At 40.3% G+C, this 12,946-nt stretch overlaps 1 long non-coding RNA gene and 2 other non-coding genes across 3 annotated transcripts; 1 reads left to right on the forward strand and 2 right to left on the reverse strand.

Annotated features, from left to right (window-relative positions):
* Positions 1-302: 302 nt before the first annotated feature.
* LOC133442093 (uncharacterized) lies at positions 303-1,161 on the forward strand. Its single transcript, XR_009782512.1, has 3 exons — positions 303-440; positions 759-847; positions 1,034-1,161. It is a non-coding gene; the product is annotated as an uncharacterized LOC133442093 (long non-coding RNA).
* A 6,783-nt stretch (positions 1,162-7,944) lies between these two features.
* Positions 7,945-8,017, reverse strand: trnat-cgu (transfer RNA threonine (anticodon CGU)). Its single transcript has one exon. It is a non-coding gene; the product is annotated as a tRNA-Thr (tRNA).
* Positions 8,018-9,991: 1,974 nt separating this feature from the next.
* On the reverse strand, positions 9,992-10,064 carry trnat-cgu (transfer RNA threonine (anticodon CGU)). The gene has a single exon. It is a non-coding gene; the product is annotated as a tRNA-Thr (tRNA).
* Between the last annotated feature and the right edge of the window lie 2,882 nt (positions 10,065-12,946).

The raw sequence follows: 12,946 nt of genomic DNA on the forward strand, positions 1-12,946 counted from the left end.
CACGTGCACCGTGTGCAGCGCAGCCCGAGAACAAGAGGGATGCCGCGGTGAATGCAAGCTGTTAACTTCCATGATCCATGGAAGCCATGATGAGATGGACGGAAAAGAGCAAGAAAGGACTGTCGCAGCTTGAAGATTACAAGTCGTCGGCGGCTCGAAGTGACGGCTCGTCTAATCAACTCGCAATCTGCTCGGACCGCTGCGCTTGGGTCGGCTGGATTAAGACTGCAGTTCCACAACTCACCACAAGAGAGCAACAGCGCGCCGTGGTCGTGAGTGGAAACGAGAAGGGTCCAGCTGCAGGCTCGGAGGCTGCAGTTCCAGGACCCGCAGTTCTAGGACCCGCAGTTTTTGCAACAGCGCAACTCAATGAATTGGAGTTGTCATTGCAGGTTTGCAGGTCGCAGATTGCAGATTGTATCCGGACTTCGATGACGAACGTAAGTAACATGTCAAGTTATAAGTTGTTATTTTCTCTCATTTACTAGATGCATATTACTATACAAAGAGGGAGCCCTTTGCCAGAGTTGCAAAGGTGCCGTACATACTTACGAGAAAATGTTATGATACTGTGTTATTGCATGTTCAATAAAAAAAATAAAAATAAAAAAAAAGTGCCGTACATGCTGCAATCAATATCACTGCCCTTTCTGCCAATCATCACCTGTATAATGGCTGTTTTGTATCGGTAGACTGGAATAGATTTTTGAAAATACTAATACATTTATTGATATATTAAATTACATTTCTCTTGGTAGGCTATCATTTATGGTCTTGCGAGGACACATAACGTGCCCGTGCTTCAGGCGGAACAGCTGTTCCTTGCTGGGCAACCCTTACATCCAAGGTGAGAGAATAAAATATAAATATATTTCTAACAGAATGACATTAAGTCTTAATCAATTTATGCAATGCGTTACATACTATAATTAAGAAATGTGCATAATTATTCTAATTCCTGTAGCACTTAATGTTTTAAATGTTAAACACATTTCTGTCAATAAAGCTGTGATTTTTATGTCTACTATTTCAGTGAAAGGGAGGAATTTAAAAGGAAGCTCCAAAAACAACTGCTCCAACAAAGGAGACACTGAGGGAGATTTTTTGGGTTGCTTTTGGTCTGTATAAAGTTGAAATAATGTGTGTGTGTTTGTGTATGTGTATAAAATAAAATAAAAAATATGATTGGAAAAAGAGTTTGTGAATTTGATGGGGAAACATTTAAAGTCTTAAAAAAATAGAACTGGGTCATTTAATGTGTTTAGATTAAGATTTATGCTAGAATTTGATATATTGTTTGACTTCAGAAAGGCTTCCATAAAACCTGCTGCAGTGTACTACCTAATCTTGTAATAGGAAATCATAATTATCTGTCTCAAATTATACATTGTAGGGTCTATGAATTTGATGTTTGAGAATGTGTAGGAACCCTGGTTGTTAATATTAATTATTTGATTATATTACAAATATAGAGACATAATCTTAAATCTGCCCTTAGAGGCCCAGCTGTGTGCCTTTCAAACCTTATAAATATCTCAATAGTATCTTGCCAAATATGATTCCATCTTAAGTTTACCTGTAATGAGCTAATTATGCTGATCACAAATTTGCAATTTGTTTGCAACTCTTAGCAACCTATTTGATTTGTATTGCAGAGTAGGCTGTTCAAAGTAATTAATATTTGGTTGGAGTAAACCAATGTACTTGTTAACTATTATTATTTGTTTATCAACTCCATACAAAGTAATAATTTGACGGGATTAACCTCAATAAATCAAAATATTTGTTAATTATCCTTGTTTATTTACTACACATGAAGTAAAAGTATTAATCTGGTGGAATAAACCTTTACACATAAAAATGCTTGTTTATTAATTATCCGTACCTGATTATTAACCTAAACAAGCTTTAAATAAGAATTTCTAACTAAAACTTAAAAAAAGTTATACTTCAATTCATCATGTTAAGTAATCTTTAATAATAAATTTAATAATAATAAACGTTTAATTTGCTAAACTGAAGGTCCTGGAACTGCGGGTCCTGGAACTGCAGCCTCTGCAATGACAACTCCAATTCACTGGGGGGCGCTGTTGCAAAAACTGCGGGTCCTAGAACTGCGGGTCCTGGAACTGCGGGTCCTGGAACTGCAGCCTCCGAGCCTGCAGCTGTATACTATTGGTGGAAACACCAAGCCCTTGGCTTTAAGGTTTTTTCAGTTGATAAGAAACGGACATTATAACTTGTAGATATTAGAATTGAAGTGTGAAAGGCCATTGTCTGCATATTTGTGTGAGTATTCCTGGCCTGTGTTACTAAGTAATTTGACATTCCTACCTTGGATTTCTTGTTTGGTTTAAAATGTGTATGCTTGGTATTTGAAATTAATACTGAGGATTACGCGATTTATAGCACAAGTTTTGCTTAAGGTTTAAGATTTTGATTACTACAGTACTATTAGTGTTGTTTCAAAATAATTCAGAAAATGGATCAAAATGAAGAAAGTGTTCTTGTACTTGAGGGTGTAATTCAGGCTCTTGAAGAAGAAAAAATAGAATTACAAAACGGGTTAGAAACTGAAACAGATGCAGCTTTAAGAGACCAAATGACAGAACGCATTGCTGAAATTAATAACACTCTGCAAGAACATAACGTAGAGAGCCAAGAACCAACTTCTGAACATGAACAACCTAGGCGATCAGAAAGAGAGCGAAAACTTACTGAAAGGTGGCTTGACTATGCAAAAGAAGAGAGTGCAAAAAAGGAAAGAAAGTTTATGCTAACGTATGTAACCTTCAAAAGTGAGGTTCAGTACATTAGGTGCAAACTCAAAGAAGAATGTGACAAAGAGACTCTTGAAGGTATGACAGCTACTTTGGAAGAATATGAGTCAAACTTAAAGCAGGAGTATGAAAGCATACGTGCATTGACCACACCAAGTCAAGACATAAGACGGCGAATGGATAGCTGCACTTCAGTAACTATGGAAGTAGTTGCTCTGTTGAAAATGCGTTGCTCGGAAGTAGGCAAAGAGTTTGATGCTGCCGCAGTTAAGAAATCACTCCTTAAATTACTTCAGAGAGACGATGCAAAATCAATATATGGGTCCACCGTATCAAGAGCTGGCGCGAGTAGCGTAGCAGTAAGTCAGGTGTCTGCAAAGAAAGCAGAAGCAGCAGCACGCTTAGCGTCAAAACGTGCTTTGACTCAGTGTTTGCTCAGCAAGAGAAACTGAAAATGCTGGAAAACCAAAGGGATCTGGAAGCTATGCAAGCTGAATATGATGCGTATGAGGAGGAGGAAATGAAAATGAATGCTGAAAAAGGAGAAAAGCAAGAAATAACTCTGCCTCCAAGTCAGCCCCAAGGACAAAAGAAAAACATAACTCTGCCTCTGAGTCAGTTCCAGACTCAGCATAACACAGCTCCATATGCTCAGATTCTCCATGACACACCAGTCCCTTCTCATTCTGAGAATCAGTCAGAGCAAAAACTGAATGACGCGACACTAGTGCAAGCCTTCAAAGAATCTCTGATAATGACAAGACTTCCTGCACCTGAGCCATCTGTGTTTACTGGTGATCCTCTCAAGTTCACTGAATGGCGAACTAGCTTTAAGGCCTTGATAGAGACTACTTGTACAAGCCCAGCACATAGACTGTTTTATCTCAAAAAATACATAAGCGGAGATGCGCTGTCTGTGCTGGAAGGAACCTTTTACCGAAGTGATGATGAAGCATATACGCAAGCCTGGGATGCACTGAACAAGCGCTATGGCCACCCATTCATAGTGCAAAGAGCCTTTAGGGGTAAACTTAGTAGCTGGCCCAAGATAGGACCAAAAGAGCCACTAAAATTAAGAGAGTTCAGTGATTTTCTTGTGTCATGCAAAAATGCAATGCCTCACATATCAGGTCTTAAAATTCTAGATGATTGTGAGGAGAATCAAAAGCTACTCCAGAAACTTCCTGATTGGGCCACAGCTCGATGGAATCGCATTGTCACCAAGGAATTGGATGATGGCAAGCCATACCCAAGTTTTGAAGCATTCTCAAACTTCTTAGCCGTGGAGGCACGCGTTGCCTGCAACCCGGTTTCCTCCCTTCATGCTTTGAAAAACACAGACGAGAAATCAGCCACAGAAGTAAAACGCATCAAAGCCAGAACCCTAGTGACAACAACAAAGGTTGCACAAGGAAAAGGCCACCCAGCTAAGGATTCAGGTGAATCAACAGACTCGACAGTTAATCCATATGCTGCTCAAACAAATAAGCAAATAAAATGCATATGCTGTCAACAGAACCACTTCATTTACAAATGCGAAAAATTTACTGCTCTGACTCTTGATGAGAAGAAAGCGTTTGTGAAAACCAACAATATGTGCTTCGCTTGCTTGAGAGTTGGCCATGTTGCAAAAGATTGTCGGAAAAGGGCTACATGCAATGTTTGTAGAAAGAACCATCCAACTCCGCTTCATGACGAACCGGCTCAAGAGAAAAAACCTCAAGCAAACCAACAGAGAGACAGAACCTCTACTGCTTTGTGTAGTATGAACATGACCAATGCTGACCGCACTTCAATGATAGTCCCGGTGTGGCTGTCTAGTACTGTCAAGAATAACACAGAGATCTTAGTGTATGCTCTGTTAGATACACAAAGTAGCAATACATTTGTCACTGAAGATGTGTGCGAAAAACTGGAAGTGCACACTGAGCCTGTTAAACTCAAGTTGTCAACAATGACTGACAGGTCAATAGTGAATTGTCACAGAGTCAGTGGGTTAAAGGTCAGAGGATACAGTTCCGAAGAATGCATTGAACTACCACCAGCTTACACTCGAGAAGATATTCCGTTGGAGAAGACCAGCATTCCAACTCGGGAAACAGCCAAAGGATGGACACACTTGCTTAGCATAGCTGACGAAATGCCAGACTTGCTAGGCTGTCCTGCTGGACTGCTAATAGGCTACGACTGCGTCAGAGCTCTAAAACCGAAAGAAGTCGTATCCAGAGCTGAGCATGAGCCATATGCAGTGAAAACAGACCTCGGGTGGAGCGTGGTTGGTGCCAAAACGCCTACTACTGGTGGAGGAACAAATACCGGATTCTGCTATCGCATTTCTGTAAAGGAAATTCCACCTATTACACCTGCATGTGCAATTAAGGCTCTTGAGAAAGATTTTCAGGATACAAATCCTACGGATGGAACGATCTCTCAAGAAGACATTCAGTTCCTACAAATTCTGAATGAGAGAATTCATCATAATGACAATGGTCGTCTGAAGATGCCTCTGCCTTTTAGAGAGCGCCCCCAGCTGCCTAACAACAACCATCTTGCCACAGTTAGGCTGAAACATCTGAAAGGAAAGATGGATAAAAATCCCAAATACAAGAAGGACTATGTTCAGTTCATGGTCAATGTTTTCAAAGATGGTGATGCAGAGGAAGTGCATGCAACACCAAAAGACGGGAACACTTGGTACATCCCACACCATGGTGTGTACCACCCACGAAAGCCAGAGAAGATTAGAGTTGTCTTCGACTGCTCTGCCAAATACCAAGGCACCTCGTTGAATGACCACCTCCTCACGGGACCTGATTTAACCAACACCTTAACTGGAGTGCTGTGTCGGTTCCGACAGTATCCAATTGCGATCAACTGCGACGTGGAGAAAATGTTCCACCGCTTTCCTGTCTTTGTTGCGAATCGGATCCAGAAGATCAGAGACACCACCGACCCCAATCGATGGTTTTACATTGAAACAACTCAAAATCCGGCAGATCATGCATCTAGAGGACTCAAGGTGGCAGATCTAATGGCATCAGATTGGCTAAGAGGACCCAAGTTCTTATGGGAACAGGAAATTGTGACTAACCCAATGGCCCCAGAGCTTCTCATAGGTGACCCGGAGGTCGAAGTCTTGAAATCTGATGTTACCTCAACGTTATTGCTCGGAGGGTGAACGCTTAACGCAACCGTCATTTCTTGAGCGTCCAGTGCAGAAATTAGTGGTGTTAGTTGAACATTAGTCAAATTAACTCTGCATGAACATGAAAATGAAAGAATCAGTCACTTAATATAACAGGTGTTGATGGAAATTATGTGTAATGGTTAAGTTTGAAGTTATTGGAAAATTACAAGTTTATTTCTTTGAATATGATGAAAGTTAATCTTTTGTAATTTTGGTGGCAGTGTAGCGAACACACACATAAACACTATTTTCTGTGTGAATTGATTTATTTTACTTTAATATCCATTTATATTTTGATTATTGTGTGCATACTTTGGGGATAATTGGTTAATTAATAACTCCATCAGACCACGCCATCACGTGGTCACGTGATGCCTTTTGGTAGAGACGTGAGTTTTTTCATGGTCTGTTGGTGCGTGCAAGCAGTAATTGGAAGACAAAGAAGTGAAATACAGAAGAAATGGACTTCTAGCAACTCCTAACATTCTGGTTGGAGGGGCAAACGGTATGGACAATTGAGTGAAATATTCTTCTTTATATGTGTATAATTTGTATTTTGAGAGCATTAATATTTTGTTTAATAAGTTTCAGTTAAGCAATTCATATATGGGAATATGACGGTTTCACTGATGAATATTTGCCACTGTGTATTTTATTTCAGTGTTCACGTTGGTCTTGGGCGTTTACAAGACAGAAAATACTGTAATAAAACGTTTACAACCATCAGTCGGAGCGTTGCACTTTCATTAACCAGTTGGAAAAAGTTGGGAGCAGCTACACCAGATCCTAAAACATCCCATAACTGTGGACAGAGAAACATTACAATACATTTTGTATGCGAAAAACTGGTTCTGTAAAGTTGTCTTTTAAAATAAAACTAACACTGAAAGGTTGGTTGGTTCCAACCTTATGTGAAACAGCAATATATGAATAAAGTTTTTATTGAATGTTTGGGCTACTTTCAGAGTCTTATATGGAGTCGGCTGCAGGTCTATAGAAAGTGTTAGACCGGTCTCTCCTCCTGCGGCTGCAACAATACGAGTGGAGGAATCCGATCGTGATGCTTCATGTTTTAAACATGAGTTTATGTTGTTCACACTGTTACACAGAGGTGATCACGAACATCCACAATGCAAACTATGAGACTCAATACACGTGTACATTGGGCTTAATCCGTTAGTATATCAAACGCGTGACAGTAAAACGGAACAAGGAGCTGTTTTTCGTCCCACCAACTTAAGTTCTGGTGTCGGTTCTTAAATTACAAACAAGAAAAAAAAAGAGTGTAATGATGCACTAACGCTAAATATTAACATTCACAAAACATTACGAACATAATAAACCCACAACTCTTCACAGAACTGCATGTGTACTCGACTCCACGTTGATTGTGATGTTCAAAGAAACGTGCATGGATTTGGGCGTACGCACAGTTTTGAACATCTGAATTTTTTTTTTCCGTTGTTGGAATTTTTTTTCGCAAGAATTCCAACCACGGACCAACGTTGAAATCCACGCACTCTTTGTATATGAGGCCCCAGTTGTGCAAATTCTCCCACTTAAAAAGATACAAGAGACCTGTTATTTTCATCACAGAGACAGAATGACAAAAAAAAGAAAAACTGAAAATCACATTGTCTGATTTTTAAAGAATATATTTGCAAATTATAGTGGAAAATAAGTATTTGGTCAATAACAAAAGTTGATCTCAATACTAATTATAGTATACTAATACCCTTTGTTGGCAATGACAGAGGTCAAACGTTTTCTGTAAGTCTTCACAAGTTTTGTTGCTGGTATTTTGGTCCGTTCCTCCATGCAGATCTCCTCTAGAGCAGTGATGTTTTGGGGCTGTCGCTGGGCAACACGGACTTTCAACTCCCTCCAAAGATTTTCTATGGGATTGAGATCTGGAGACTGGCTAGAAGAGTCTTTGGTTTTAAACTTACATCCTTACTTTTGTGTTCATGAGTTTAGAGGCTCTGCTGGGAGTTGAACCCAGGATCTCCTGTTTACGAGACAGGCGCTTTGACCACTAAGCCACAGGGCCTCCGTAACCCCTCACTTACCTCGTCTTCATGGGGATTTCTCTAAGAACAACCGGGGCCTCACATACTAACGTTAATAATAAATAAATAATACATAATAAAAAGTGTTGTACACCATGTTCCACTCATGTCAGGATGTAGTAAAATCCCCTTTGAGTAGATTGAAGAACCAGGTATGTAGAGACATATGGTGCTTTTACACTAGTACCTACTCAGCACGTTTCTACTTTCCACGTCCCCGTTTTGAGCTTTTAAACTACGGTCCGAGGCGGGTGGAGGCGTGCAGAGTAGATACTTTTTCTGTATCTATTCTGCCGAGGTTCTTAGCGTGCTGAGTCGGCCCTGGATCTGACGTCATCACACTACACGCCACCGATTGGTCGGGGGGCGGGGCCACCAAATGTAGCAACAGCGCCCTCTGCTGTTTATATTGAAACGTAAACATTTTGCTTAACATTCTGCTGTGTATTCCATGTGCAAAAAGCAACATATGGGTGCGTCCGAAATGCCATAGTAAAAAGTATATACTAAAAAGTATACTTAAATTTGGCACACTTTTGAGTAAATATCAGTAGTGTGCATTAATTTGGACGTACTATTAAGAACGCACACGGCACTTCCTGCCGTGAATCATCTTACAGGCTCCACATAGATGAGAATTAGAAAGGTGATGGCAGCTTTATTTCTATTTTCTTTCTTCAACACACGTGTATTTATATTTAGTTTTACACTCTAAAGACCATAAAAAGACATTATTTGTTGCACTTATGTCTTGCTGTCTCCTGAATGAAATGATGTTAACAGACTTATTAAGACATGATAGTAAAAACTTAGAAAAAGATGTTTTTCATGTTCAGAGTTTTATATTTGGTAAACTTGTATTTGTTTAAATGAAATTTAACGTTAGTCAAAGGAAGCCAATGTTGGTTTGACTGATTTCAGCCACAGTAAGAAGTTATTCAGTAAATGAGCTCTACAGCTCATATGTTGGACGACTACACATTCAGTCTGTCCACTGTTGTCTGTCAGACTCTCTGAGTTCATTAACAGCGTCTGGAGGACATTTCTGAACGTATCAGCTGTTTAAGCTCCTCCTACGTTTCCATTAGAAGCTGTTGTTCACTCGGTGAAACATCAGCAACACTCGTCCTCCATTTCTGAATCAGGACATCTGGGACCGACCTCACAGTCTGCTTAAGACAGACGTCAACGTGCACGAACCAGGATTAGTTCAACCTGGCTTCACATAGCTGCACCTCCTCATCCTGGATCGTCTTCCTGCAGCGGAATCATCCAGGATGAACTCAGGAGGAGATGTCAAGCCTTTCTCACACATCCTGGACTTCTTCTTTCTACTTTCATGCAACAAACCTCCCAACTGTCCCAGAAAAACTACATCAAGATGATCAACAATGAAACTAATCCAACCGTGGAAAACATTTGAAAAAGCAGCAGAGAAAAGCAGCTGGAGATGACTTTGGAGGTCTGGAATACAATATGTAATCCTGGATCAATCTGGGAACTTTATATTCAGTTTGTTTCTTAAAAGATCTTAATATCAAGATATAATTGACATTTTTCTGAATAAAATACAAATGATAAATATCACTTTTCTATTATTACCTACAGTATTTAAATGTTGGATCAAGTGTATTTTTCTAATTTCCCAGTTAACTCTTGTTTGTTCAGATGTTTTATTCCAGGTTCAGACACATCTCTGTTTCTTCACTTGTTCCTGTCTGACACGTTCAGATGTTTAGTTTTTATGTCATAAATCAGAAGAGGAAGTTTAAGAAGAAACAAAGTGTTAGTGGACTAAAGCAGAGAAGAAGAACTCGGTTCCATATGAAGGGAAGATAGACTGGAAAGCAGCAGTAAGGATGGCAGATAATCAAGACAGTTTCAGAGGAGAAGGTGAAGACTTGACCCAAACATGTAGAAGAGTCTTTGGTTTTAAACTTACATCCTGAGTTTAAAGACTCTGCTGGGAGTTGAACCCAGGATCTCCTGTTCACGAGACAGGCGCTTTGACCACTAAGCCACAGGGCCTTCGATTGAACAGCCAGGTATGTAGAGAGATGTCGTGCTTTTACACAAGTACCTACTCAGCACGTTTCTACTCTCCACGTCCCCGTTTTGAGCTTTTAAACTACGGTCCGAGGCGGGTGGAGGCGTGCAGAGCAGATACTTTTTCTGTATCTATTCTGCCGAGGTTCTAAGCTAGGCTGACCAAACGTCCTCTTTTCCCCGGACATGTCCTCTTTTTACGTCCTGTCCGGGGCGTCCGGGGGGGTTTTATAAATTGATGATAATGTCCGGGTTTCCTTTTGTGTGTGTGTGTGCGTGTGTATATGTGTGTGCGCCCCCCGCTTATCCTTGTTTGGTTCAGCGTGGGTGACGTAATCCCCGAGAGCCTGCCTTGTGGGCGGGTCTCCAACACTCAACACTCACACACAGCAGCAGACAGCGGCAGACACACGCTCCCAAAATGCCGAAGCGAAAATGCATCTTTACCGATGCACTGAAAAAAAAATTCCCGATGTACAAAACCGGTCGGGACATGTGGGAAGCTGAATGCACCGTGTGCAAAGCGGGCACTTATGTTTCTGTGTCCAATAAAGGTGCCGGGGACCTTGCAGCTCACATGGACACAGAAAAGCATAAAAAGGCAGTGCGAGGTGAGACTAGCAGTTCAAAATTGACCGAGTTTTTTATAAGACCCGGAAAAACAGAGGATGCTGTAAATGCAGCGGAGGGTGCATTTGCATTCCATACTGTGAAACACCACCACAGCTACAGATCAATGGATTGCACAAGTGTCTTGCTGAAAACAGCATTTCCAGACTCTGACACCGCCAAGAAGTTTAGTAGTGCCCGCACTAAGACCGAAGCCATTGTGAATGGTGTTATAGCGCCCCACTCTGTTGAAGTCGCTCATGAAGCACTCAAAGAAATCCAGTACTGTGGTGTTTCTACAGATGGGAGTAACCACGGAGCAGTGAAGATATTCCCAATCATAATCCAGTACTTTGACTGGAAGAAGGGTGGTGTGCAAACAAAATTAATTGAGGTTAAAGACACACCTAATGAGACAGCAGAAACCATTGCTAAATACCTCACTGAAACACTGGCAAAAAACAATTTGTCTGAAAAATGCATCGCATTTACTGGCGACAATTGCAACACAAATTTTGGAGGAATCCGACGTAAGGAAGAGGGAAATAATGTGTTTGCAAATTTGAAGAAGTTGCTGCAGAACAAGGCTCTGATCGGTGTGGGTTGCCCAGCACACATACTGAATAATTGTGCTCATCATGGGGCAGACACAATAGATGTTGACCTTGAGAATATTATGTTCAAAATCTACCAGTACTTCCACATTTACACTGTGCGCACTGAGAATCTCAAGGAGTACTGTGATTTTGTTGACATTGAGTACAGAAGGATGCTTTCTCACAGCAAGACAAGGTGGCTGTCATTGTTCCCAGGCATTGAGAGGATGATACAGATGTTTCCAGCTTTAAAAGCATTCTTTCTGTCTCAGGAAAAGCCTCCCATAGTAATTAAGAAGTTTTTTGAAAACGACTTCAGTGAGCTCTACCTCTGGCACATGCACTCATTCATGTCTGTGTTCCACACCCACATTCAAGCCATGGAAAAGGAGAACAACTCCATTATGGAGATGAAGAAAATATTGAACAGCATCCACACCATTCTTCTTGAACGCAAAAGCAACAACTTCATGTCCCTTAAAGTTAAGGGACTACTGGCAGAAAAGCGCAGAGACGGACTTGGTAAGGGCTATGACCAGTTCTGTGCTGATGTGCAGGGCCTGTACAGTGCATGTCTGGAGTATCTAGAGAAGTGGATGACTCCCATGGAAGAGTTCTCCACATTTATGTGGATGGATCTGAGTGAGCCACCAGATTGGATTGATGTGGAGGCCTGCATCAAGTACCTTGGAGAGAAGGGGGTGCCAATTGACGATGTCAAGTGTTTTGACCAGGTCACCAATCTGAAGAAATTCACAGAAAGGTGCAACAGTGATGAGGAGTTCATTGGCCTGCAGGTGCACCAGAAATGGACCAAATATTTTGAGAAGGCCAAAAGCATTGCATGTTACTCAGAACTACTGAAGATTGCACAGTTTGTCTTTGCACTTCCCTCTCAAAATGCAAATGTTGAGAGGGTTTTCTCACTGATGCAGAGCCAGTGGACAAAGGAGAGGAACCAGCTCTCTGTTGCATCGCTGAAGGGGATTCTATTTGTGCAATACAATTTCAAGGACTATTCTTGCAAAGACTTTCATACTTACATGTTGAGCAACCGAAAACTGCTGGGAAAGATCAGCTCTACAGCTAAATATGGATGGGCAGACAAGGAGGATGAAGAAGAAAACCAGGATGAAGACAAGAACTAAAGATCCTGAAGAAAACAAGGATGAAGAAGATAACTCAAGATTTTAGTTCAGAAATTTTTTTGTTTGTTCAAGTAATAACTGTTATATTATTTACATTACACTGAAAAGCTAGTGAGATATAGTTCAAGTTCAAGTTTGATTTTCTAACACAGAAGAGGTATTATTTAGAACATTATGTTTTCATATTATTTATTATTTATATGTTATTACATATTATTTATCTATTTGTCCTTGTAAAGAGAGCTATTATTATACAAGTTGATTTTTGTAATACAGAAGAGGCATTATTTCAATCATTATTTCATTCCAGATATTTTACATTTATTTTACATTCATATGTATTTATTTTTATATTTGAAACTTGAAAAGGATTATTATTTTAGAAATAATAAAGAAAGTTGAGTAACCTCTGAGAAGCCTATCTGAATTTCTGTCTTTGAGAGATATTATTTTGTAATATAACTGAATATTCTATCCATACATACAAACTTTACATATATTAAAATTATAA

Source organism: Cololabis saira, chromosome 4 (genome assembly GCF_033807715.1).
Source record: "Cololabis saira isolate AMF1-May2022 chromosome 4, fColSai1.1, whole genome shotgun sequence".
Classification (NCBI taxonomy): domain Eukaryota; kingdom Metazoa; phylum Chordata; class Actinopteri; order Beloniformes; family Belonidae; genus Cololabis; species Cololabis saira.